Below are 27,638 nucleotides of genomic sequence, written 5' to 3'. Positions count from 1 at the left end.
TTACTTGCTGTGTGACCTTGGGCTAACAACTAAACCCTTCTGTGCAGTAGCCCTGTTTCCATGTCTTTGACAACTGTATTCAGTTCTCATTTAATGTATTATAAAAGAACACTACATCTTCGGATTCTTTTCTAAACTTGATTATTTCAGTCGCAAGTCTTGTAGATCACAGCACTCTAAGAAGTTATTGTTTGGCCGGGCTCAGTGGCTCACACCCGTAATCTCAGCACTTTGGGAGGCTGAGGTAGGTGGATCACCTGAGGTCAGGAGTTCAAGACCAGCCTGGCTAACATGGCAAAACCCTGTCTCTACTAAAAATACAAACATTAGCTGGGCTTGGTGGTGTGCACCTGTAGTCCTAGCTACTTATGAGGCTGAGGCAGGAGAATCGCTTGAACCTGGAAGGCAGAGGATGCAGTGAGCCGAGATTGCACCACTGCACTCCAGCATGGGTGACAGAGTGAGACTCCACCTCAAAAAAAAAAAAAAAACTAAAAAAGTTATTGTCTGGAGTGTGACTTCTAAATGTCATTATGTAAAAAAATGTTGCTCAGACCTGCTTTTAACTAGTAATACTAAGAACATGTCTTGTCAAGTAGTTGAGGTGCTAATACACAGAAGGATACTGTAATAAAAGAACACACAGTCTAGAAAATAGTTAAAACATGTTTGTCCAAATTATCTTCCAAGGAGAGAAAAGTCAGCTAATATTTATGATCATGTGGCTTGGAAATCTAAAAATAGTTTTTCATAAAAGGCCAGATGCCTAAAACATGAAATAGAGAAGCCAGTAAGCAGATAATTTGGTTTGTTATTTTATTCACAGTTATCTGGTAATTTGAGTTAAACATAAATAAATATTTGGCTGGATGAGTTTGCAGTCAATTCATTGGTTTTATCATGAGAAGTTTAAAGAGAGATTGATGTCTCCAGTAAAAATATTCTTTGAGTTCATTATAATGAGAAAGGCAGAAAGATGAAAAAGGAGAAAGAGAAGAAGGAAAAGGAGGAATGAAAGGGAGGAGAATTTTAACTTGTCTACATTTACAGGAAATATGAGAATTCTGACTCCTCCAGCAGAAAAATAAAAATGCAATGCTTGGTGCTAACAAAGAAACACATAATTCACTCTCATATTTTCTCAGATGCAACTGGCTAGCTAGGAAGACAAGCTCAATTATAGAATATCTGTACTTCCAGAGGGACAGTTTGATCTTAAGTTGTCAGAAAATTTTATCACTCCTTTTTACAACAAATAATTGTCTAAGTTTAAGACTATCATTTAACAGTGTATGGAGACGTGGCCTGCTTCAGGAGAGGGAAGCTTACAACACGCCTCGCCAGAAGCTTTCCAATCCTTAAAGAAAGCCTAAAAATCTAAAAATATTAGTCAAAAGTATTCACAAAAAAATAGTGTCCTAAAAACTAACGTTTCTAAGGTCACTCCAATTCGTGAGTACAGAATACTGTATTAGGATATCCCTAATCAAAAGAGCACATTTCATTCTCTCCCCTCATCTCTAACATTCTGTTCCTCATTTGTAATCGTGACCTGTCAAATGGAGTCTCACTGTGCTGTGTAAGTAAGAGCAACACTAGAAGACCAACTTTTCACAAAGACAAACATTTCACCAGAGGTGATTAAATTTATAAACCCAGAGTCCATAAGCCAGAGGGATTTTAGGCCCCAAGATGTTAGAAAAAAAAAAATTATGTTGGTTATGATGCTTTTGATTAGAAATAAGAGTAAATCTGATTGAAATTTCTTAAACAAACAAACAAAAAGAAATAAAGGAAAAAATAGATGTACAGAAACAATGTTGACTTCCAGAAGTCCACCATGTCTGTTTCTCCATGTGCTCTCAGCTCTGCCCTCCTTCTGAGTCAGCTTTGTCCTCTTTCTAGCTTCCTTTCCAAAAGAAAGACCTGCAGGAGTTCCAGACCTAACGTCCTCATGCCACATTTTCTGTAAGAAATGAGAAAGTTTCTCCTAGTCACTCTTTCAAAAGAGAACGGGAGTATTTTTCCAAAATCTCTTACTTGACATCTTACCTCATCCAGTTAAGAAGAAAGGAAGGGAGACAGTCACAGGCCCACTCTTAAACCAATTACTATAAGTAAAGAGTAAGGGGCTTTGAAGATGGGCAATGAGGACCCTCCCTGGTCCTGAAGGTGAAGTCAGGCCTAAAATGGGTAAGAATGTTAAAGAAGTTTCCCAAAAGAAATAGCTGGATGCTGGTAGAAGAGGGGAAGGCAGGCGGGTGGAAGTCAAGGGAGAATTCTGAGGAGTAAGCAACAGATGCCCATTGCAAGTTATTTAGGATATTTTTTTTAATTGCAGAAACCATTTCTAATTAGCCTAAGCAGAAAATGGCACTTTATTATAAGGCTTCCAAAAAATCACTTAGGCTTAAGAGTATGAATGCTACCAGAAGAATCTGGAACCAGGGGTACAAAGTCACTGAAACTTTCTCTCCATCCTTTGTTTCTCCTTCTCCATTGGTATACAGTCTCTTCTGTGTTTGAATTGGTCTCCTTTATGCTTAAATCCACATGGCAGTGTAAGACTTCTAAGGCTCCTGATTAGACAAATGTCCAGTTCTCGGAGAAAATGAATCTCATTCTGTGGGTCTTAGTAGTAGAATTCTATGAAAGAGATTCGAATTGAATTTGGATCTGGTGATTGTCCCTCATCATGAGGTAGAGTTATATTTTACAGAATGACTCCAAAAAGTTCACTTTTGTGACGTATGTATGGTGGGATGGACCATGGGGCAGTTTCCAGAGAAGGGATGGCTGAGAAGACCTTGCAGTTTTCTACTCCTTACAACATGTTTTGCATGATATTTGTCACATGAAACATTTATAGCATAAATTTTCTTCTAAAATTGAAAATGTATATAAAAAGGAACAAAATATCAAATCCAGGACTTCAAAGAAAGAAGCAAGAGAAAGATTCTTTCTTCCTCAGCACTTGGCCAAAACCCTCTGAGCATCTTTTTTGCTCCAGAAACACTTTGCCCAAGGCCAGTTAGCACATCTTACTGCATCATCACAGTTATTTCCATGCGTGTTCCCTGAGAGGACACCTTTTTTTTTTTTTTTTTTTTGAGACGGAGTCTCAAAAATTAGCTGGGCATGGTGGCGTGCGCCTGTAGTCCCAGCTATTTGGGACGCTGAGACAGGAGAATTGCTTGAACCCAGGAGGCAGAGGTTGCAGTGAGCCAAGATCGTGCCACTGCACTCCAGTCTGGGTGACAGAGCAAGGCTCCATCTCAAAATAAAAAAAAGAAGAGAGGCAGACTTCAATAAGTATTTGTTAATGAATGAATGATGTTGACTTTAAGCATACATTACAAAAATGTTTCCCAACATTTTTCACATCATGGCACACTTATAAAATTCTATTATTTGGTCTGGACCATTGGGTGTACCCTGAGGCCATTCCCAATCTGAGGTGATTAGGAATGTGTGGCTCTGACAATCCTTGGAACTGGCTGCAGGTGTCAATATCTAGCACGTTTTTATATGGTAGTTAAGAGGAAGAATGGATAATGTAGGGCCCAAATTTTTCATCCTAAATGTCTCAACTCCTTTTAGACTGTAAGATTGTAGAGGACTTTTTTTTTTTTTTGAGACAGACTCTCACTCTGTCACACAGGCTGGAGTGCAGTGGTGCAATCTCAGCTCACTGCAACCTCTGCCTGTTGGGTTAAAGCAATTCTCATGCCTCAGCCATCCGAGTAGCTGGGAGCTGGGATTATAGGTGTGCACCACCATGCCTGGCTAATTTTTGTATTTTTAGTAGAGATGGGGTTTCACCATGTTGGCCAGGCTGGTCTTGAACTTCTGGCCTCTAGTGATCCACCCACCTCTGCCTCCCAAAGGACTTTCTTTCTTAAAACCACTTTTTAGGTAAGTCATTTTTAGCCCTACTGGCTATACAAATATTTCTTTACATGACAGTCCATGATTCCAAACAAGTTGTGGGGAAAATTGACTTAAAAATCATGCTGCCAAGTTATCTCAGTTCCCAAAAGATCAGCTACTAGACATTTGGATTTCTAGAAGATGAAATAATATGTGCTTTTCTTGGTTCTATCTGTTTTTCTCCTACTTTTAGGAGTTAACCCAGCTGCAAAATCTGGGAATGTTGCATTCGATTTCCTGATGTGAAGAGAGAATATACAACGACATTTAGTGACACTCTCAACCAGACCCATGTGTCCTTTTCCTACAAAACATGTCCTCCTGAATGATCCATGGGCACCCCAACCATTGTTCACTCTTAGCCCCCTCTCTTACACATATTTGCTCTCCACACTCAAAGTTCCTGTTTTCCTCCTTCCCTTGACCTCTTCTTGTGTGGTCTCTTGTGGGCAAGAACCCATTCCAGAGTCTTGGAGTCATCCTGAGTCCCTCCTTGATATGGCCCTGCCCCCATTTCACCTATTTTAGCACAACAGCCACACAAAGCCCCATTTTTCAACCATATAAACTGTCTCAAAATTGCCCTCCATTCTCACTGCCACCCTCACCCATCGTGTCTTGCTAAAGCTTTTTTCAAAATCTCCCTGCCTTTATTCCATCTCCTTTAATCAATTTCTAGTACTTTAGCCTAAGAGATTTTCTAAAAAATGTAAATCTGAACAAGTCATTCCTCCACTCAAAAGTTTTCAGTGGTTTCCTATTTCCTGTAAGGAAGAACTGAACACGGCATAGCACACAGAGCCCTGTTTATCTGGTGCAATCTATTAGTCCAGTTTCATTTCTCGGTGCAACCTCTCAGACTTGAGGAGCATTAAACAACTTTCAGTTTCTTAAGTTTGCATGTTCTTTCATGTTTCTCTGTCTGCACATGCTGTTCCTTCTTCCTGGAAAAGATATTCATGATTCTGCCATATCTGCCTAGTGGAAATCTTTTGCCATCAACAGTACACTCGAATCACTTTCTCACTGGAGCTTTCCTTGAGCTTCTCAGTCTGGTTTAAGTTCCTCTTTGTAGCAGAGGCTGTGGATGGCTGGTCCATATCCCTAGCCCTCACCACCTCAGGGCATTCAAGCCTGCTTTCCAACTGCTGGTATCTGCATTTCTTTGCCCGAGGACACATGTCGTTTGCCTGTGGAGCAAGCCCAAATTGGTCCAAAGGAATACTCCCGGGAGCAACTTCAACCTACGACTAATGGAAGTTCAGGTATAAATATTCCAACCCCCTACCCGTTGGATAGAAAATAAGTCTGGGGCTTGTTTTTTATACAGACTCCCCCAAGCCCTCCAGTGGGGTTTGATTCTAGTCATCCATAGTAGCTGGCTTGATAATGTCCTGCATTGTCCACTCTCCCTTTCCCATCTTCCTTAACTACCCTCCTATTGGCATTTCCTTTACTTACCAAAAGCACTACTTGCATTTGAATCTTAGGGTCTGCTTCAGTAGAACCTCAACTAAGACATCCTTTCAGCTATCTTGCCAGTGCAGTGTGTATGTAACTTTACGACGTCAGTCATTTAAACTTGTAATTGTCTGTCTTCCAATGCCACTAAATGTCTTAAGATCAGGAATTGTATATAATTCTTCTTTGTTTCCCCACATCTAAAAAAAAATGCTTGACAATATTAGGCACTCTACAAATGCCTATGGAATAAATGAGTGAATGTTTAAAGAATGAATTTAAAAAAGGGAAGGAGGAGAGTAGAATAATAAAGTAAAGTTAGATTATGGTAAGTCACCAAATACAAAAGTAATTTATGAGAAATATTTTTATTAAGTATAATCTATAAAAGCAAAATCCTACTTATGTTTCACATAATCCATTGGCATATAAAATATCTCTCATTCAGAAATATTTTTTCATTCTGAGATTAAGACAACCTCCTGTAGTGTTTGAGAATTCTGGTTTCAAAGTCCCATAGCTGTGTGATTTAGGTTAGTGTATCTCTAACTTTAATGTGCGTATGAATACCTAAGAATATTGTTATTTGCATATTCTGATTTTGTGGGTGTGGGGTGTAGGGTGCGGCTTCAGAATCTGCGTTTCTAACAAGTTCCCAGGTGATACAGATGCCGCTGGTTCATGGATAGCTAGGCTCTAGGGCAAAAGACACCTATCTCTGCACCTCTGTTTTCCTTAACTTAAAAACAAAAGAATAATAACCGTGTTTTGCTGGGTTGAGAAGATAAATGAAATAATACATGAAAAGCACTTTAAACAATATTACCATCTAGAAAACACTCTTTACGTGTTATCTATTATTATTATAAAGCTCATGCTATATACCAATGCTTTTTATGAGTATTAAAGTCCAGGGTTAAAAAATAACTGCAAGTATTTTTATTGTTTATTGAATAATTTGCATATTATTAGTATAATATTTATTGTTATGAGAAAAATACAAAAGTCACTGTTGATTAGAAAAAGGCAAACTCTGTAAAATATTTGAAGAGGTTTATTCTGAGGTATCTGTGAGGACCACAACCTGTGACACAGCCTGAAGAGGTCCTAGGAATATGTACCCAAGGTGGTCGGGTTTCAGGTTGATTTTATACATTTTAGGGAGACAGAAGTTACAGGTAAAGACATAAATTAATACCCCTAAGGTGGTATATATCTGTTTGGCCCAGAAAGGTGGGACATCTCGAAAGGGGGAAGAGAGAGAGGATTCCAGGTCATAAGTAGATTCAAAGATTTTCTGATAGGCAATGGATTAAAAGAGTAAAGCCTTTCCTAAATTGCTGAAGTCAGCAGAAAGAAATGCTTGAGGTTAAGATATGGGGGTTTGTGGAAGCCAAGGTTCTTGTTATGTAAATGAAGCCTCCAGGTAGCAGGCTTCAGAGAGAACAGATGGTAAGTATAGGTTATCAGACCTTAAAACATGTCAGACTCTTAGTTAAATCTCTCCTGGATCAGGGAAAATCCTAATAAGGAAAGAGGATTCTCTACAGGATGTAAATTTTTCTCATAAAAGACAGCTTTGCAAGCCCACTCCAAAATATGCCAAAGACATATATTTTGTGTTAAAATACTTTGATTTCCTTTAGGGCTTGTTATGTCATGTGATACTAGAGTCAGGTTGGATTTGCTATCTTATTGCTGTAAAGAGTCTGTTCTGTCAGTCTTGGGATCTCTATTTTAATGTTAACGCTAGTCAGTTGTGTCTAAACTACAACAGGGAGAGGGTATAATGAGGCAAGACCTATCTCCTCCCTTTTACTCTCACGACACGAACTAGTTTTTCAGGTGTTTTGTTTTGTTTGAGACGGAGTCTCGCTCTGTAGCCCAGGCTGGAGTGCAGTGGTGCGACCTCAGCGCACTGCAACCTCTACCTCTTGGGTCCTTTTTCAGATTTTTTTTGGAATCCTGGAATCCCCTTGGCCAAGAGAGGGGTCCATTCAGTCCGTTGGGGGCCTTAGAAATTTCTTTTTGGTTTACACCACCTATGTACAATTCAAATATATAGGTACATATAAATTGAATGTAAACAATAAATGATTTTCAATAACATAGGTATAAGTGCCAGTTCATGATTAGCTGTCAGGTGGGAAAAGACAGAAATGATGAGGTCCTGCCCAAGGCTATGGGTTTTGGCACAAGACAGGCTTAGAATCAAGCCCTATCACTCCTTAAGCAAGTCAATTAACCTTTATAAGCCTCGTTTTCTCACCTGTTGAGGAGGGAATACTTTCAGCACTCTGACCTGAAAAGAGACAATATATGTAAGACCTTAACCCAGTGCCTGACACAGAATAAGCATTCAATAAATATCAATTTGGGGCACTATTATTAAGTCAAAGACCCCTAGAATTCATTATATGTCTATCAGGCACAGATTCAAAACTATGGATTAGTTGTAAAAAGCATAGGGTTATAAATACCCCAAGACCTGAGCTGAACTAAATTCTGCATCTGGCTACCTGATGGCATGGAACTGGTAAGACATCAGAAGCAGGCATAATTTGGAAAAGGTTCAATCCAGGAAAATCAGTCCAAGGTAAGCAAGCAAGCAGAGTGAAGGAGAGCGCCCAGGGATGTGTTCCAAGCATGCACTGGGCATTGCTTCAATACCAGCAGACTTTTAACATGATTTTCATCAGAACAGAACATGTGATACTGAACGTCATACTTTAGAAGTTAAGGGAGTGGGAGAGGGATAGCATTAGGAGATACACCTAATGTAAATGACAAGTTAATGGGTGCAAGCACACCAACATGGCACATGTATACATATGTAATAAACCTGCACGTTGTGCACATGTACCTTAGAACTTAAAGTATAATAAAATAAATAAATTAATTAATTAAATAAATAAAATAAGGTATAGGAAACATTGAGTAGTTGATAATCTAGATTTATTCTGATCAGCAAGAACTATCTCATTGGGGATATGAAAATTATAAAAATCCTAAGAGAGAAAAACAATACCACTTTAACCTTAAGAGCAAAAGATGGTCAATATGGATACAGTAAACGATGCTCTCCAGATGACATGAAAGTATATTTCAAAATTCTAGAGCAAAGATATACAATTCCCTAAAAGGAGCACTAAAGGAGGAAGATGAGGCTCAGGAAGAAAATAAGTTGAGTGTTAGTTCATATTAGCAAACATTTACTGAGAGTCCTCAAGATGGAGGTGGAGAAGCCTGTAAGGCACTGTAGAAAAAGCCTAAGATTTGAAATCAGACAGACAAGCATCTTCTTGCTTCTTTTTAAGATAACTTGTTTAGCAAATGACTTGACCTCTCTGCCTTGCCTACACCTCAATCTTATAAAAATGGCAATAACAAGAAAGCACAATTCTGAGTACTGCGAAAATATAGAGTATGTAAGATATGCAACTGCCCCTCATGTTGGGCAAATGAATGGGAATAAAATTGCCTGGAATATAGGATAGGATATGAAAATAAAATATTGAGGTTATAGATTGACTTCTATAGGAATATTAGGAAGGAAGATATTAATTCTGACTAAGGAAATCAAGTCTTTAAGAAAGAGATGGCATTTGAGTTTGGCCTTGAATTAGGGGTAGGAGTTCTACCAGTGGAAGTAAGGGAGAGAGAAAAAGAGCTAGTAAGTTTAGGGCAAATATTCCAGGCAATTTTAGCAAACACATAGAAGCATGAATATATGAAAGTATTTAGGGACTAGTGAGAAATAAAAAGCATTTAAATGTTCAGGTAAGGATGCAGCAGCAAGAAGCAGAAAACAAGATTGGAAAGTAGGTCAGGATGAGAACATAAAAGACTTTCAACAGCATGATAGGGGCTTGGCATTCTCTGTATTATCAGCAACTTGCAGTTTTATAGGCCTTCATTTCCACATGCATTATCTTTCCTAACATGCACAAAACTTTGAAGTAGGTAGATGGGTTGCTTTTCTTCTCATTTTAATACAGTTAAGGAAATTGAGTCTGAGTGACTTTCTAAGTTAGCAAACAACAAGTATCAGAGTCGGACTAGAAACTAGACCTGCTGCCTATTTGACAGATGCTCCGTCCACACTGCCATGCTTTCTCCATAAGCACTTTGGAGCCACTAAAGTGCCTTATTACACAGGATTTTGAATGCCAGGCCAAAATGTTTGACTTACCTTGTTTTTTGGGCAGAGGACTTACATAAACAGAATGGAAATATCAAGTCTGGCAGCAGTCCGTAAGGATGCACCGGAAAGAAGAGACGCTAAGACTAAATGTAGAAGACTTAAGAACAATCCTGGCAACATGAAATCCAAAAAAATGTATTTGTAAAACTGTGCAATTGAGTTTCAAAATATGCACTTCACAAGCTCAGGTTGCATAAGAACCAGGTTAATAGTTAATGAGAAATGGATCTGTGATTTAATTAAGATTAATGTAAGCATTAGTGTTAGGTAGATGCTAAAAACAAATGTCCTGTTGGCTGTGTTACCAGAAAATTCATGTTCAGAATAAGAAAGGTATGAGATCAACATGTTGCTTATATCACCCCCAGAAGTGTGTTCAGTTCCAGGAGTCAAAAGCTTTAAGAAGGACACTCCTGAGAAGCTGAAGGAGTATAAAACAAATCTACTAGAATGATGGTTGAAAGCCAAAAAAAACTATGTGAGTTTTTGTTGGGGGGAAACTAGAAATTTTAACAGAACAAAAGAGAGTGGGGAGGGAGGTTGATTCAAAGGGCAAGACAGATTTTACAGGGCAGAATAAAGACCAATTGTGGGATTGCATAGAATGTGGGACATTTACTGCCAAATTAAGAATCATCTATAAAACACTAAGCTTGATGCTCCAAATGTATGTGCAATAGCTAAGGGGCTACGTTAAGCTGTGTTGCTGTGAATTGCTATGGTGGGAAACAGATTTGCCAAGAGGGTTTTAAGGAGGTCTCTAAAAAATTTTGAGTCTATAATTTTATACACACTCACACAATCGTTATTATAAACTTTCAGCAAATTCGGAAGGAAAGGGTAATATAAATCATAGCCATTAAGAAAATAAAGTTGTAAATAAAGTTGTTGCCTTCTAAATAGCTTATCAGTGTTAAATTGTTAAATGTACAGTAATGCAATATCAAAGACTCATTATTCAAAGCTTCTTGTTCCTCATAATTTACATTTGCTTTAAAAAAGAAACAGCCAAGAAATTGGACATTTTTAAAAAGTTTTTTTGGAAATAAAACATTTTCTCTCACTCTCTGTTTAGTGCTATATTGCCTTTTTTAAAAAGTATAAAAGGGAAAAGTTTCTAGAAGTTGTTAAATTTTAAGTCACCCTGGTATTTCTACCAAAAACTCTCACAGATCATTTTATTAATATACTTTTTTTAACTTGTTTTCTACTTATTTGCCTAATTTAATTCTCCTGTGATTTACTTCTTGTACTGTGATAAATTTGCCTATATAACAAAAGCTTACATATTAGTCATCAGTTTATGTACATGATAAAATCAAATTTACTGTGCTGTTAATTTGAGCCTTTTATTAGCTAGTACGTGTGCATTTACAAAATAAAATAACATCGTTCTCCAGCATCTAGATTAGGCTCTGAGGTATCTATTGAAATATGCTAAAAAATAGACTTAGAGTATATTTTACTATGTTCTTATTTTCTATAAATTGCTAATCCAAGTAGTACATAAATCATACTTTTAGCTCCACATCTCCTTTCTTAATAAAAATGCAAAACACATTTATTAAGCACAAAACACATACAAATTTCTTTTCTATGCATAAGATAAATGCAAAAAAATAAAATTTGTGGAAAGCTTTCAATGAGTTTATGATCTAGTTGAGGAAATAAGATATTTGTGAAGACATAATTAAGACTACTACAAAATATTTTACCATGACAACTAAATGAATAATTACAACCTAAAAATTATTTTTTATAAAATCAGCTCATATTTTTCCATCTCCTTATGTCACCAATTCCTCTTTTTGATCAAATAAATTCAAGAAAACAATATGTAAATTGTAAATCTATATGTTGGCCAGCTAATACTGTTGTATCATTTGTAGGAAGTGTCTTGAGTAACAGTAAGAATTTCCATATGATTTCATTGTTCCTATTGTTAAACACCTTATACAATAGAGTAGGAATCCTGCTGAAACATGAAAAGGAATTTTTCGGTTGGCTGTGAATGACTGTGGTCAGTTCAGTTCTGTTGTTGTTGATATTTTATTCATTTATTTTTTGAGACAGGGTCTCACTCTGTCACCCAGGCTGGAGTGCAGTGGTGCAATCACGACTTATTGCAGCCTCGACCTCCTGGGCTAAAGCAATCCTCCTGCCTCAGCCTCCTGAGTAACTGGGACTACAGGTGTGCACCACCATGCCTGGCTAATTTTTCATTTGTTGTAGAGATGGAGTCTCACTATGTTGCCCAGACTGGTCTTAAACTCCTGGACTCATGCAGTTCTCCTGCCTCAGCCTCCCAAAGTGCTGGAATTGCAGGCGTCTGGCTGTTCTTGTTGTTATTGTTTTAACAGGCACATTCTGTTCTAGTGTTATTTATATTAGGAGGATTTTGTTTTACTGCAGCTCCTCAAAGATTAATTTTATTTATTTTGTTTCATTTGCCAATAATGCATAGTTTAGAGGAGGATCAGACTCAACTCTTTAAAACAGAATAACTTCTATTGTAACACAATGCCCAATTGAAACAACAGCAATTAATGTATTTCTATATCAAATCTTGACATCTGAAAGATTTTCAAACAAATTTTCCTCCGGAATTAAAGAGCAAAGTAGGGGTTTCTTTTAATGTGACAAAAGTGTAGCTAGAGAAAAAAAAATCACAAACTATTCAATATCAAAAAAAGTGGTCAACTTTTAACACTGACAAAGCTTCACACTGACAAGAATTTCTCTCATTCCCCAACTTCTTTCCAACTATTTTTATTTATTGTTAGAGTTGCATATTTTAACTTCTCCCCTTATTATCAGTCACTACTGGAAATTATAAATGCTGGCTCATTTTTTTAATAATAAATGCCATAATTCACATGCCCTAATAGCTGTTAAGAAGCAAGGATACAAACCAAGTAATTAGCTTTTAAAAGCCTTAAGTTTACTTTTTGTAAAAAGTAAATATTACCAATAAATATGAACAAGCCACTTTTAGAATATGTTACGTATATACCAGAAATTGGAGAAGTGTAAGGATAACAAAAGTCTTCAGTCTGTAGAGTAGATTATCTGCATCATGAAGTTCGGTCCAGAAGGTACCACTTTACAATGTGGTTAGTGATGAGCAAACCATCTGAAAAGTAATGCCTCAAAGGTAGCATGGTCTGGGATCGGTGTGAGGCATATAAAAATAAACAAGACACAGTTCTGTCCTTAGGAAGGTCACAGTCAACTTGGGAAGATAAGATACATGAATTAAAACTTCACTAGCAAAGCAGTGTATGATGTCGAAGTAAAGGGGGAAATCCGTGTAGATTAGGATGAGGGAACAAGGTATAATTTGAGCAGGAATTACAGGAAAAAAAGTGAGAAAATAGGTTAGAAAAAATATGAACTGGGTAAGAATCAAGGATGCACAAATTGGGAAGAATAAGTAGACATTTAGTCTTAAGTGGAGAATTTATTTAAGATTCAGTGGAAGATAAAGTTAGAAAAGTAGGTTAGGGTAAGATTTTAAAAGGCGTTGAGTGTAAAGATGTCAAATTCTGCCCTTATCCAACCTTGTAAAACTGTATTTGAGGACAGGACCTGTATCTTTTTATTCTTGTAGTTTCCTGCTAGCTTAGCCTACTGCCTTTTCTTATAAGAAAATACTGAGTAGGCACCCAGTGTGTGTGTGTGTGTGTGTGTGTGTGTGTGTGTGTGTGTGTGTGTGTGTGTGTGTGTAAAATTGAGTTAGCATCTATTGGAAATGCAAAACAATTAAAGGCTTTTAATAGTGACACAGCATGAGTAAACAACGTCTTAAGAAGATTTATCTACCTACACTAGATGATCAAGATGGGGGAAAGGCTGATGGTAAAGAGACCTCTTATGAATAGGAAAGTTAACCCTACTCTATATTTGTTTTATTAGAAGTATCACCTCTTATGGATTTATTTATTTATTTACTTATTATTTTGAGACAGAGTCTTGCTCTGTTGCCCAGGCTGGAGTGCAGTGGCGGAGTGCAGTGGCACGATCTTGGCTCACTGCAGCCTCTGTCTCCCGGGTTCAAATGATTCTCCTCCTCAGCCTCCTGAGTAGCTGGATTACAGGTGCACACCACCACACCTGGCAAGTTTTTATATTTTTAGTAGAGATGGGGTTTCACTATGTTGGCCAGGCTGGTCTTGAACTTCTGACCTCAGGTGATCCTCCCACCTTGGCCTCCCAAAGTGCTGGGATTACAGGCATGAGCCACCGCAACTGGCCAATTTTTAAAGGCAATCTGGTAGTTAAGCTGACACTCACAAAGATGCTCACATACTAATTAGCTCACCACATGACTATGTGGACACAAGTTGTACTAAACAAATGTTGTAATTATGATGTTTGTAATTATTATCAGCAGTAGCATCTAAGTTGCTACCAAACATTTCTACCACATTTAGAAAGTGTTAGGGTATGTATTCACTAGCTCTCAGTTATAAGATTTTCCTGGAAGAAGAGAAGCAAAAACACTTTCAAGTTTCCTGTGGAAGACATGTTTTAAATTTTAAATTATTATTATTGATACATCACAAAATACTGAAACTTTTAAATAAGGTTTTGGTGGGAGTTTAGGCTTAATCTAATATGCAATATACATGAAAAACTGAGGGCAAACATGGCACTTCATGTCCAGACAGCTGGTTCATAAAAAGGAAAAATAAAGAAAAAGGAAGAAATGTTTGAAATTTAAGTTGGTTTTATCGTTGTTGATCATCATCACAGTTGTACAAATAACTTTCATATATACGCCTGGCTTTGGAATGAAAGTCACTAGGGAGGTTTTATATTTTATAGTATTATTCTGTTCCTAGGAGGATGCTGTGACCCCTCAATGGATATGCTAATCATCACATCAGAAGCACAACTAGCTTCAAATGGAAACCAGATTGCACTTGGTCACTGACGAAGCAGGAGATTAAACAAGCTACACTGTGTCTCTGGGAGAACAAAAAGCCAAAAGGCACATTTATCACCTCTGAATCACAATAAGTCCTGCCTTCAAACAAGATTTTCTTCCCCATGCCCATTTTAAATAGTCAATTAGTAGGTGACAGGGAGGAGCCGAGAAAGGAGGGCCTGGGAATATTTAAAGTCCTGTAATGAGTCATCCCATAATAATATAAATGCATTGCAATGTGTAGAACGATTTAAAGTTGAAACAAAATCTACCATAAATAAAGTTGGATTTTGGAAGTAGGTAGAGCTAGTTATATGCATAGAAGAAAGGAACAGTCACCTACTTAGGGGAATTTGAGAGACATCAAAAAATTCAACATTTTTCTATCTATAATACAAATCACTCTACCAAAGGGAGCATTTGTCATTTCTATCAGGTTACTGTTAATAAGCAAAAGCTTAACCTAAGTAGAAAAACTTAGAAGTCAGTAGAACATCAAAATATTTACTAATCCATTTACTGATTTGGCAAATATTTTTAATGCCTACCATTCTAGGGTCAAGGAGTAAAGAGGTGAATAGAATACAGTCCCTATTCTCATGGAATTTACTAGTGACCATAAACAAATATATCATGTGTCAGTGGGTGATGGGTAAAATGAAGAAAAATAAGCAGGTTAAGGATGATAATGATGGTGTTGGGGGGAGTACAATTTCATACTGGATGGTTAAAGAAGGCCTCTCAGAAAGGAGACACTGGAGACTTGAAGAAGGTGAGGAATGAGCCATGTAAATATATCTGGCGAAAAAAAGATCCAGGCAGGGAACAACAATGCCAAACCCCTGGAGCAGGGCTACCCTTAGACTGTTCTATATATAGGAAGCTGGCTGTTGTGATTGGAGTCAAGCAAGGGAAAGGGGTGGGAGAATAGGTTCATAAAGGTACTGGGGCCAGAGAAGGGCAGAAAGATTCTATAGAACATTCAGGCATTGTAAGTTATTTAGCTTTTGCTCTCAATGGAAACTGATTTGATGGTTTTGAGGAGAGTGATGAGGTGGCATTTTAAAAGGATTATTCTGGTAGCTGTATGGAAGATAGGAGGGGGAAGCCGGGAGACTAAAGAGACAGCTACTGCAGTAATCACATTCAGAGGTGATCCTGGCTCAGAGAAAGGAAAGTGCCCTTGAGGTGATAAGAAGTAGCTGTATTCATGATCTATTTTTCCAGATAGACCTGCAAGATTTGTTTATGGCCTAAGGCACATAGAATAATCAAAGATGAGCATAAGGTTTTTGGTTCAAGCAACTGTAAAAGGATGGAATCGTCATACCAAGATGGGAAAACTGGGGAGGAGGTAAAATTGGGGGAGCAAGAGGAAGCTGGGATCAAGACTACAGATTTGAACATGTTACATTTGAGATGCCTAATAGATACCCAACTGAAAAAACCAAGTAGCCAATTGTATGTATGGAGTTGCAGAGAGGTTGAAGGTGAAAGTATAAACTTGGGAATCGTCAGCTTTTAGAGGATATTTAAAGCTATGGCATTGGTTGAAGTTATGTAGAAACTAAAATAAAGAAGGTGAGAGTCTAATACTGAGACAAAATTTAGAAGTTGGAAACATGAGGAGGAACCAGCAAAGGCGAAACTAAGAAAAAGTAGGCAGAAGTTACGCACAAGAATAATCAGGAATGAATGGAACAGTGTCCTGAAAACCAAGTAAAAAACTTACCAAAAAAAAAAAAAAAAAAAGAGAAAGTAACTGTCAATGCTGCTGATCTGTCAGGTACATTAAGGATCCAGAATTTAACATTTGATTTGACAATTGTGTAAAGTCATTAACCACCTTGACAAAGGAAGTTTCTGTGGAGAGATATGAAGCTAGTATGATTGGAATAGCTTAAGGGAGAATTGGAGAGGAAAAACCAGAGACAGAGATTATGGACAACTCCTTTAAATAGTTTTATTGTAATAAAAAGAAGAGAAATGTGATGGTAATTGGAGAGAGATAGGATTCAAGGCAAGGATTGCTAAAATAAAATAAAAATTGTTTCAGCCAATTTATTTCTTGGTGGGGATCCAGGAAAGTGAGAGGAAGGAAAATGAAAAAAAGGCAGACAATTGCAGGAGCTTATGTCCTTTATTATGAGGGGTTGGGGCCCCATGGACAATTTAAAATGATGATTGCTTTAAATAAGAGCCCTGAGAATAGTTCTTAATCATATTAATTGATTGGATCAGCAGCCTGTCTGAGTACTAATGATAATACGGTTTTATTGAGCACTCCCAGTGTACCAGGCACTGTCTTAATTACTTTATATATGCTTTGACTTGTCCTCAAAACAACTGTATGAATTAAATTGAGTCTACAACTTATTCCTTTATTTAATCATTGAACAAATATTTAATAAGAGCCTACTGGGTTCCAAGCATTGGACTGGCTGTTGGGGAACAAAAAGTGAACAGCAAAATTATTAGGTAAGAGTTGTGGAATGTTCATTATGTACCAAACCTTATACAAATAACTCTGTATTTATAGTCTCATATACTTCTCACACCAACTCTAGGAGGTTTGTTTTATCATCCACATTTTAAAGATTAGAAAACTGAGGTTTAGAAAAGTTAAATAGCTGGGCGTGGTGGCTCACACCTGTAATCTCAGCACTTTGGGAGGCTGAGGTGGGTGGATCACCTGAGGTCAGGAGTTCAAGACCAGCCTGGCCAACATGGTGAAACCCTGTCTCTACTAAAAATACAAAAAATTAGCTGGGCATGGTTGTGCATGCCTATAATCCTAGCTACTTGGGCGGCTGAGGCAGGAGAATTGCTTGAACTTGGGAGGCGGAGGTTGCAGTAACCCAAGATCGTGCCATTGCACTCCAGCCTGGACAACAAGAGTGAAACTTCATCTCAGAAAAAAAAAAAAAAGAGAGAAAGAAAACTTAAAAACACCAAGGGGAACACATCGATGATTCAAACTCTGGCTGTGTGGTTCCACTCTGTTACTTGCACATTCCCTGCCTTCTACACAAGGTCATCCTTTCCATTTGCATTGTATAGAGAGGCAAAAATCATGTTAACACAAAAAGGAAAGAAAGAGAGAGAGAGAAGGAAAGGAATTGCAAAATGTGTCAAGTACAGAAAAATTCCAACTAGATGCAAATGCTGATAAGAATTTAGAAAAAAAAGACAGAGAGCATCTATTGGATTTGGCTACATAGAACTCACTAACAAACACGAAAAAGTTCTTTAGGAAGTAATAGTAGAATATGGATTGGAGAAAATTCTTCTAAATATGGTTTTCCTCCCTCCAGATAATTTCAAAAACAGTATTTTGGTTATTTTAGCTTATGCCCAATATTCACTATCAGGATCCTGGCTAATCCTTGGCCATTATCACTCATCTCTCATTTTGCTCTTTCAGTTCCACCCACTCCTCATCATTCTCCTCAGCAATCCTGTCAAAAGTAATAGTAGAATATGGATTGGAGGGGGTGGAAGAGTACATGAGAGGTGGGGAGAGGAAGGATGTGATTATGAAAGGGAGCTGAGAAACGAGGAGAGACGTGTTTGCAAGTGAGGTCTTTTTCAACATAGGAGATATTAAGGCCTGTCTTCATGCTAATAGAAAAGACCCAGTAGAGAGGAGCAGTGTCTATCGTAGAAAATATTGAAAGAACACTGTGCATTCCTAGAGAAAGCGAGAGAAAATAGGGTCTGTAACTCAAATGCAGAGAATAGCCATTAACACAAGAGGAACACTGCCTCTGTATTGTAAGGGAAAGAAGTAGAAAACAGCTGCACATGTGCGTTGGTTTGTAAATTTGATAATGGGAAGGAAGACAAAGAAATTTGCTGATAAAAACAAAGCCAGAGTCTGAAGCCAGGTCTCTCTACAACAAAGCATCATGGCCATTGAATTGACAAAACAGCCTTAAAAACAGTTTTCTCAGCCTGGCCAACATGGCGAAACCCCATCTCTAGTAAAAATGCAAAAATTAGCCGGGCGTGGTGGCGCCTGCCTGTAATCTCAGCTACTCAGGAGGCTGAGGCAGGAGAATCGCTTGAACCCGGGAAGAGGTGGTTGCAATAAGCCAAGATCACGCCACTGCACTCCAGCCTGGACGACAGAATGAGACTCCGTCTCAAACAAAACAAAACACAACTGTTCTCAGCTGCTGAGCAGTCTCTGCAGAAACTCATTATTTTCTGAGAGCAAAAATGGCCATAACTCTGCCTCAGCCTGGCTAGAGACATTTCTGCTTGTTCCTCCCTCTCAACAGGGTCACTGCTCAGATATTTCAGGAAAGAACAGAAAGAAGATAGCTTTATTCTGAGAAAAAGGGCAAGCAGGCAGATTCCTTCCCCACCATTTGTGGGAGAAAAACCTGCCCCACTTGGTTGAAATATTTGAAATATTTACCCTTACTGGACTTTAAGCTGTCAGTGAATGTTGCTCCTGTCAAATTTAGAAACGGTTTCAGAGAACCATTTATCCGAAATGCCAGTTGTTACAACGCTTTTCTCCTTTCCAGCCTCCCTCCACCTAACTTCCCCTCTTATTTCTCCACCTTATTCCTGACTGGTCCTCCCAGTCTTTACTAAAGCAAGATCAAAGCCTTTCTCTTCCGCCTACTCTCTTTCCTTCTCTTTGCCACCTGTATTTTCTAATCTTTCTCTATCAAGAAGTAGCATTCTTCCCATCAAAATCTTCAGGCTAAAATCCCATATTCCACATGGTAGTATTTGACGTATGCCACATTTTGTTTTACAGAATGGTTTCTATGACGATCACAGAAAAGTCTTAAATTTAATTGTTTGAAAATCCATCTACATATGGTTTTCCTCCCTCCAGACAACTTCAAAAACAGTATTTTGGTTATTTTAGCTTATGCCCAACATTCACTATCAGGATCCTGGCTTATCCTTGGCCATTATCATTCATCTCTCATTTTGCTCAGTCAATTCCACCCACTCCTCATCATTCTCCTCAGTAATCCTGTCAAAAAATCAATTTGCTGCTTCCTCTGCTATTAAAGTGGATTATCCAGTAATTCTTTCCTTTTAAGGAAGAGAAACGAGGGTGGAAATAAGCTTGCCTCTGTTGATCCCTAACACAGGCATGACTGAATTTCTAGTGCAGGTACTGTACCACTTTAGATAATTTGCAGAGACTGCTGCACTTTAGTCAAGCCTTATTAAAATGGAAATCCTTGTTATAATTCAAGGGCACTTGCTGAATGGTACATTAATGTGTTCACTGAAAGCATTTGCTTTCAGGTAATATGTAATTACTAACATGACTATAATAAATGCTATTGAAGGGGAAGTCCTGTGTATGCCCAAGGCTAGGCCAGGGACAAAGAAATCCAGTAATAAGTAAAGATTATTAGCCCATAGGGAACTCAAAATTTTAAATAATAAAGCAATTTAGTTAGGGCTGCGGCTGCCATGGATTTAGTCCACCTAGGAGAAGAGAGGGTAAAGATATTATCAATATTTGGAAGTTATACCCTAAAACTTGAAATTCAGGACTGCCTCCTGAAAAAAATTAAACTGAAAATAACTCTGAGAGGTGAAGTTGTTCCTAAAAATATCAGGCACTGTCCTGGGCAATGACTTGTAAATAGGAAGCTGAAATTGTCCTTGAATCAGAGTGCAGCTCTGGTTGGGATCTCTCAGTATTTAAAACTGTGGCATTGACAACCATATTAAGATATCTAAGGAAGAGAACAAAAAGAAAAGGAATAATACAGCTACCTGATCCTCATGCATTCTGTCACACTGTAACTCCAGAGATTGACCCAAAGGACTTCAAGAGTTCCATTTCTGGGTGTAAGTTCTTTGTAGAGATCATTGATTCACATTAGTGACTGTTCTCACAGTTACATTTTGATAAAATTTCCAACTGACAGAAAAGCTGCAAGAATAGTACAAAGAATTCCTGTTTACTCTTAACCCAAATGTTAATGTTAATATTTTACATTTGCTTTATCATCTTTCTTTCTCAGTATATGTGTATAATTTTTTTTAACTATTTGATCGTAAGTTGCAGACATAATGCCCTTTTACTTCTAAATACTTCAGAGTATATTTCTTATCTAGCCATGTCACAGTTACCAAAATCAAAAAATTAACATTGGTTCAATACTGTCACCTTTTTTCCACAGACTTTATTCAGATTTCACTAATGTCCCATTAATGTCCTTTATAATAATAACACAAATCCCAGCTCAAGCATTGATTCCATTGTCATGTCTCTTTAGCTTCCTTTTATCTGAAACTGTTCCTCAGTCCTTCATGGCAGTGACATTTAAATCATACACATCACTTGTTTTATGAATGGCCCACAATTTGGATTTGTCAGATGTTTGTGATTAGGTTACCTTTAAGCATGTTTTGAAGAATATCGCAGAGTGATGTTCCTATCTTTCTAGTGCATCATATCAGGAGCTACTCATGTTGATTTGCCCTATTATTGGTGATGTCAACTTTAATCACTGTGTTAAGGTATTTTCTGCCAGGTTTCTCCACTGTAAAATTACTATTTTCTCCTTTGTAAGTAATACAAATTTGATGGGGAGCTAATTTGATAATATGGAACTATCCTATTATTTCTCAAACTTTTACACATTAATGGTAGCATTTATCAGTGATTTCTGCCTGAGTTAATCACTATTATCATGGCTGCCAAATGGTCATTTCCCCCATTCCACTGTCATTTGTTGTCAGCTTTCTACTATAAGGAAAACCTTTCCCTCCTCTCCTTTGATTTTATTTACTTACATATCAGTATCAATTCATTCTATTGATCATAATTCATACATATAAATACAATGGATTATAATTTTGCTATCATTATTTCGATGCTCAAATTTGAAACAGATTTAGCCATAACGCAGTGATTTTTTTTGAAATTCAGATTTCCGACTTTTATTGAAAAGTCAGTGCTCTGGCAAAACTGGGGCAATAATGCTTTGGATCAGAGTGACTGAGAGAACCTCAAAGAGGCCTGACTTCTCCAGTTTCCAAATTCCCCTCCGGGTTGAATTTACCCATTTACATTACCTAAGCTAGATTGATGCCTCTTATTCTATATGACAGAGAGACCCTTCATAAATTGATGGAAATTATTTTTATTTTGGCTTTAATCTCACCAAAGGAAATTTCTAATTATGATTCCTGTGTAGATAACTACACGAAGAACATGAGCTGACTATGAAGGTTGTTAGCTTCTCCCTTCTCCTGCTGTTTTCTTACAGTAAATTATTAAATTGGTATTTTGGTATCTACTTAAGTTTTGTTTGGATTTTAGCTATTGCTACTTAGTCTCTCAAGACCCTTTTAGACCTGGACATCAACTAGAGTACGTTGTGGGCCTTCAAAGGAAAGGCCAAGTTCCATAGCAGCTAGTCAAGATACTACCTGGCCTTCTCTGCTTTAGTCAGAATCTTGTTAGACCACTGGCACACTTTTATCCTCAAATGTTTACAGAGACTGAAGAGTAAATTACAAAGCAAGAGTAGTTGTTTGAGGAGGGAGGATGTTTATATGGTGGGTTAACATTGATAGAAAAGATGGTAAAAATGGAAGCTGGTGACTTGTTACCTTAAGCAAACGACTTGCTTAGGAAAGAGAAGAGAAAACAAGGACATTAGAGAAGAGAATCACAGAAGACTGACTAGAAACAGTGAAATGATCAGAAAGGTCTGATGAGAAAAGTGGAAGAGGAAAAAAAAAAAAAAACACCTAAGGAGAGGGTAAGGTAAGTCCCAAGCAAACCACCTAGGTTTCTTATTGTGGTATAAGTTGTATCTAAATGGCTTATGGTTCAATGTTGTCTTTTCTTAATAGTCCAGTTTAGGGTAAGGAGGCTCTGAACTAATGATTAATGGGGATCTCCAGTAGAAAGTGTCATAATATAACATGTTGTTATAATTCTGGTGTGATTTAGTAGTTAATCTATTGAATCAAATTGTCTTTTTTGGAAGTGTAAATGAATACAATTACAATTAAATCTATAATTTTTTCTTTTTTTCGAGATGGAGTCTCACTCTGTCACCCAGGCTGCAGTGCAGTGGTGCCATCTGGGCTCACTGCAGCCTCCGCCTCCCGGGTTCAAGCGATTCTCCCACCTCAGCCTCCCCAGTAGCTGGGATTACAGGCATGCGCCACCACGCCTGGCTAATTTTTGTATTTTAGTAGAGATGCGGTTTCACCATGTTGGCCAGGATGGTTTCAAACTCCCAAGCTCAAGTGATCCACCTGCCTCAGCCTCCCAAAGTGCTGGGATTACAGGCATGAGCAACCGCAACCAGCCTAAATCTATAATTTAATGCATATATAATGTCAAACTATTTTTCAAGATCATGGAAAATGTTGAAGATTTTTTTTTTTTTTTTTTGAGATAGAGTGTTGCTCTGTGGCCCAGGCTGGAGTGCTATGGCACTATCTTGGCTCACTGCACCCTCTGCCTCCCAGGTTCAAGCAGTTCTCCTGTCTCAGCCTCTCCAGTAGCTAGGACTACAGGTGCATACCACCACACCTGGCTAATTTTTGTATTTTTAGTAGAGACGGGATTTCACCACATTGGTCTGGCTGGTCTCGAACTCCTGACCTCACGTGATCCACCCGCCTTGGCCTCCCAAAGTGCTGGGATTACAGGCGTGAGCCACCACTCCCAGCCAATAATTTTAAACTTTAATAATCTTTTATTGCTAAATAAATAAGAAAGATTATAAACCTATGGAGCTATTAACTAGGATGTTAAAATTGACTTCTATATGTCTTGACCCTAAGATAATATTATTAATGTGGAATTTGTAGCTTGCATGAAATATTACTAACTCATAGCTTTCCTCCATACACATTTTACAGTTATGGTTGCTCTAAGTAGTCAAAGTTGTCATTCATAGGGTGGAATAGCATAGCAAAAAAGAGAAAACAGAAAAACTCAAATTAGAATAACAGAAAATTTTTTAAAATTATGAAATGACACACCTAAACCTTTACTAGTATCCTAAAGTGAATAGACTAAATTGACTTTAAAGAGAAACAATAATTACTCTTCAAAGGAATCAGTTGTGAAAAAGAGTAAAATGTGGAGGAGAAGCCCCAAAAACGCTGTGAAAAGGCACTGCTCTAAGAGTTTGGAGCTCAGAGTTGCTATCCCCAGTTCTACACATTGAAATCACCTGGGAACTTAAAAAAAAAAAAAAATTCCATGGCCTAGAGTCCACCTCTGGGGAATCTAATCCAATCAATCTGGGGTGTGGTTGGGCCTCAGGCCTTTAAAAATCTCTTTGATAAGTCAAAGTCACTTAAACTCTTACTTTTAAAAGATTAAGAATATGAGGAAATTTCAGGTTGAACAACTGGTCACCAGGTTTGGTTTATTTATAAAATGAAGTTGCTGGACAAGATTAGTAAAGGAACTGAAAGAAAAATGTCTAAGCACTGAGCATTTTCTGGTTTTAACTTGTGGTTTTTCTCTTGAACTATTTTCCGTTATCATACTCTAGGGCATAGAAAAATGTATCATTAGTTATTATTTTCTAACATGGTAATTATTTTTCTGAATATTTTGTCAGTAAAGACAGTGAGGCAGAATCCAATCATTTATCAATGATCCAAGTGATCTTTAAACATTCATAAGCCACTCAAACATGTTCAATATTGCCTTGTATACTAAGTGATAAAATAACAAAGGTATCTGTAAACATTGAACTATGTCATTTCGTATCATAATTCCCTAGAGCCTGATACTAAATGTATTTTAAGCCTTTAAGCAATGTGACCCAAGACTGACAAGCAGTATGTACTTAATACATTTTTAATAAATGAATAAATAAAATAACAAATACTCTTAAAATTCAAAATTTTAAATGAATTTAGGACAAAAGTATAGTAGTACATTAAAAATGTTCCAAGTTGGCCGGGTGCAGTGGCTCACGCCTGTAATCCCAGCACTTTGGGATGCTGAAGCAGGCGGATCACTTGAGCTCAGAAGTTTGATACCAGCCTGGGCAATGTGGCAAAACCCTGTCTCTGCCAAAAATACAAAAAGAAAAAAAAAGAAAAAAAATCAGCTGGGCGTGGTGGAATGTGCCTGTGGTCTCAGTTACTTGGGAGGCTGAGATGGGAGGATGGCTTGAGCCTGAGAGGTGGAGTTGCAGTGAGCCAAGATTGTGCCACTGCACTCCAGCCTAGGTAACAGAGTAAGACCCTATCTAGAAAAAAAAAAAAAAAAAAAAAAAAAAGTTCCAAGTGGCTAGTATAATATCAAATAAATAATCCTGAAAATGATATGCAGTTTATCTATTTAAAATATATAGAATAAAGATACAGTTAGAGTAAGATTATCCCTTTACCTGATTTTTATCAATGGTTAGTTATATAATTTACATTTTATTTTATTACATTCTTTCAGTACTTAAAAATAAAACATCCTTCTGGTATTCTAACAGACTTTAAAACAAAGTACTATCTATTGAGTTATTGTTGAGGTGGAAAAATTAGGAATCAAAAACTGATTAATAGGTGATTTAAATCAGTGTATCAAGAAGTTGGGCTGCCTGCTAGAAATAAGAAACTGACATCTGCTTTTCAAGATATAAAGCAGAGAAGTAGCATTGTACATGTAATAGAATATGATAGATTAAGCACTTTTTTCTTCTTTAGAAAGTGAGTCTACAATCAACAAGGTAAAACAATTCATCAACACCTGCCAAAAGTAATAACTATGCCAACAACATGCTAACTGGAATTCTTTATCTTTACTTTTACTCATTAATTACATATATTTGGAGCTCTACTAGATAAGAAGCTGTACTTCAGCAAGCAGAACTATGATCCATTTACAGGCAGTGGTGTTGCGAGGAGAGCTGGACATTTAGGATCAAATATGAGAAATTAAACAGAAATGATGTGAAAGAAATCTCACCATATAGACTAGCTAAACTTTTTCAAATATAGAACTTAGCTTAGTATTAAATACATTGAAAAACTAGTAATGATCCTAGCTAGGGGCTTTGAAACTTTTCATCCAATCATTTCCCCAAGATTTCCCTTAATCTTCCCAAGTCTCCAGTTTGCCACATAATACAAGTTTGGTGTTTGAATTCTCAGTGCCATAACTAAGCCACTTCATGGAGAGGGTTCAAAAGTCAAATCTCCCCTTTCATAAAGCTCACAATGCTAGCCTGCTACTACTAAACTCTTTTAAAAAAAGAAAAAAAAAAAAACAAAAAAAAAAACTTTCCTGTAATAAATAATATTTATTATTATAAATATTTTTTAAAATAGGCAAAGGACCCAGGTTTTCCTCTTTCTCTGAACTCCCTGCATCCATCACTTCTCCTTGCCCTTGTAGCCTTCAGGGTAAGAGAGATGATGGCTTCACCAGTTGCTCTTTAAAAAAATCTGATGCCTGTTACCCAAGAGGCCCTATGAGGTAGGAGACAGAATGGCTGGCTTTGGAACATGGAGATTAGGCTTGACTCTGACCTCTGCCTCTTGCTATCTTGCAGCTCATCCTCTTCATGTTTCTCTTCCTCCCAGGCAAAAAAAAAGTAGTATCATCCTTTTTACCAGGGTGCCATAGAGATTAAATAAGATAATATAAGCAGAGCACTTTAAACAAGATGCTCAATAAGTGGTAGTGATGATGAGTTATTTTAACTATTTAAACCTATGTTAATCTGTGTAAATACATTGCGGGAGAAAGGAAAGTGAAAGATGACACCATCCAAAACCCCAAAGGTAGGCCTGCTCAAAGAGCTCTGATTTCAGTTCATCTCCACCCAGTTAGGGTGGAGGCTATGTCTGTTTCCTCCCTACAATCTGAAACATGTCCAGCATATAACTGTTGAATTCATTAATTTGAAAACCAATGACCTAATGAAAAAGTAAAAAGTATCTTACAGAGAAACTATAAAAATTAAAGTCCCGGCCAGGCGCAGTGGCCCACACCTGTAATCCCAGCACTTTGGAAGGCCAAGGTGGGCGGATCAGCTGAAGTCAGGGGTCCGAGACCAGCCTGGCTAACATGGTGAAACCCCGTCTCTACTAAAAATACAAAAATTAGCCAGGCATGGTGGCAGACGCCTGTAATGTCAGCTAGTCAGGAGGCTGAGGCAGGAGAATCGCTTGAACCCGGGAGGCGGAGGTTGCAGTGAGCCGAGATGGCGCCATTACACTCCAGCCTGGGGAACAAGAGTGAGACTTCGTCTCAAAAAAAAAAAAAAAATTAAAGTCCCAGTCAGAAGTCTTATTGATATTTAAGCAAGTTATTTAGCTTCATTTGTCTTAGTTTATCTGCTAGCTGGAATTAATAATGTTTGCATCTGCTTATCTGAGAGAACAGTCATGAGAAGAAATGCAAGCATACCTGCCATAATACAAATGGAAACTGACAAATTATAACGTATCTTACTTTCTTTCGATAAGGATATTATAAAGTAAAGTAGGTATAATAATACTCACCTTTTATAGAGTTGCTTTGAGAATTAGAAGTAATGCATGTAAAACCTTTGCACAATGACTGACATAAAATAGGAGACCAAGAAATTATAGGTATTATTTTTATCATTATTATTACTGAGAGACTTTGGAGTAATTTCTGTCTTCTGTAAAAGCGATATGACAGAACAGCTGTGCAAATAATGTACAAGTTCCTTGAAACTGATAGAAAACGTTCACGTCTCAAGCTTCAGGAGTCCACTGTGTTCTTGTTTGCTAAGTGAGAACACCGTGTACAATGGAAGTGAGTCAGTTCTGTCCAACCTTCCTTAGGATGTTATAAAATTTGGCATAATTTTAATTAGTAGTAGTCATTGCTCTTTAAGCTCACAACAATGTATTTCATCAGAACTGCATGACAAAATAAATAGGATGTTTATTTTTATCACCACACCTGTAGAGTCATCAATGATATAGCAGTCAGCCTAAGAAACTAAGAAACTCCCAAAGCAAACAATATAAATATGTCTTTATAGGCTTATCATTTGGCCAGTCTAAACATGTTACAAGTTTAAATGATCTTTTTAAAAGTTCCCTAGCTTTGCTATAGACATAAAGCATATTACACCTGTCTAACATGTTTTCATCATCATT

This window comes from Gorilla gorilla, chromosome 1 (assembly GCF_029281585.2).
Source record: "Gorilla gorilla gorilla isolate KB3781 chromosome 1, NHGRI_mGorGor1-v2.1_pri, whole genome shotgun sequence".
Taxonomy (NCBI): Eukaryota; Metazoa; Chordata; class Mammalia; order Primates; family Hominidae; genus Gorilla; species Gorilla gorilla.
The sequence above is the reverse complement of the archived record's forward strand: the minus strand, read 5'-3'. Positions refer to the sequence as shown.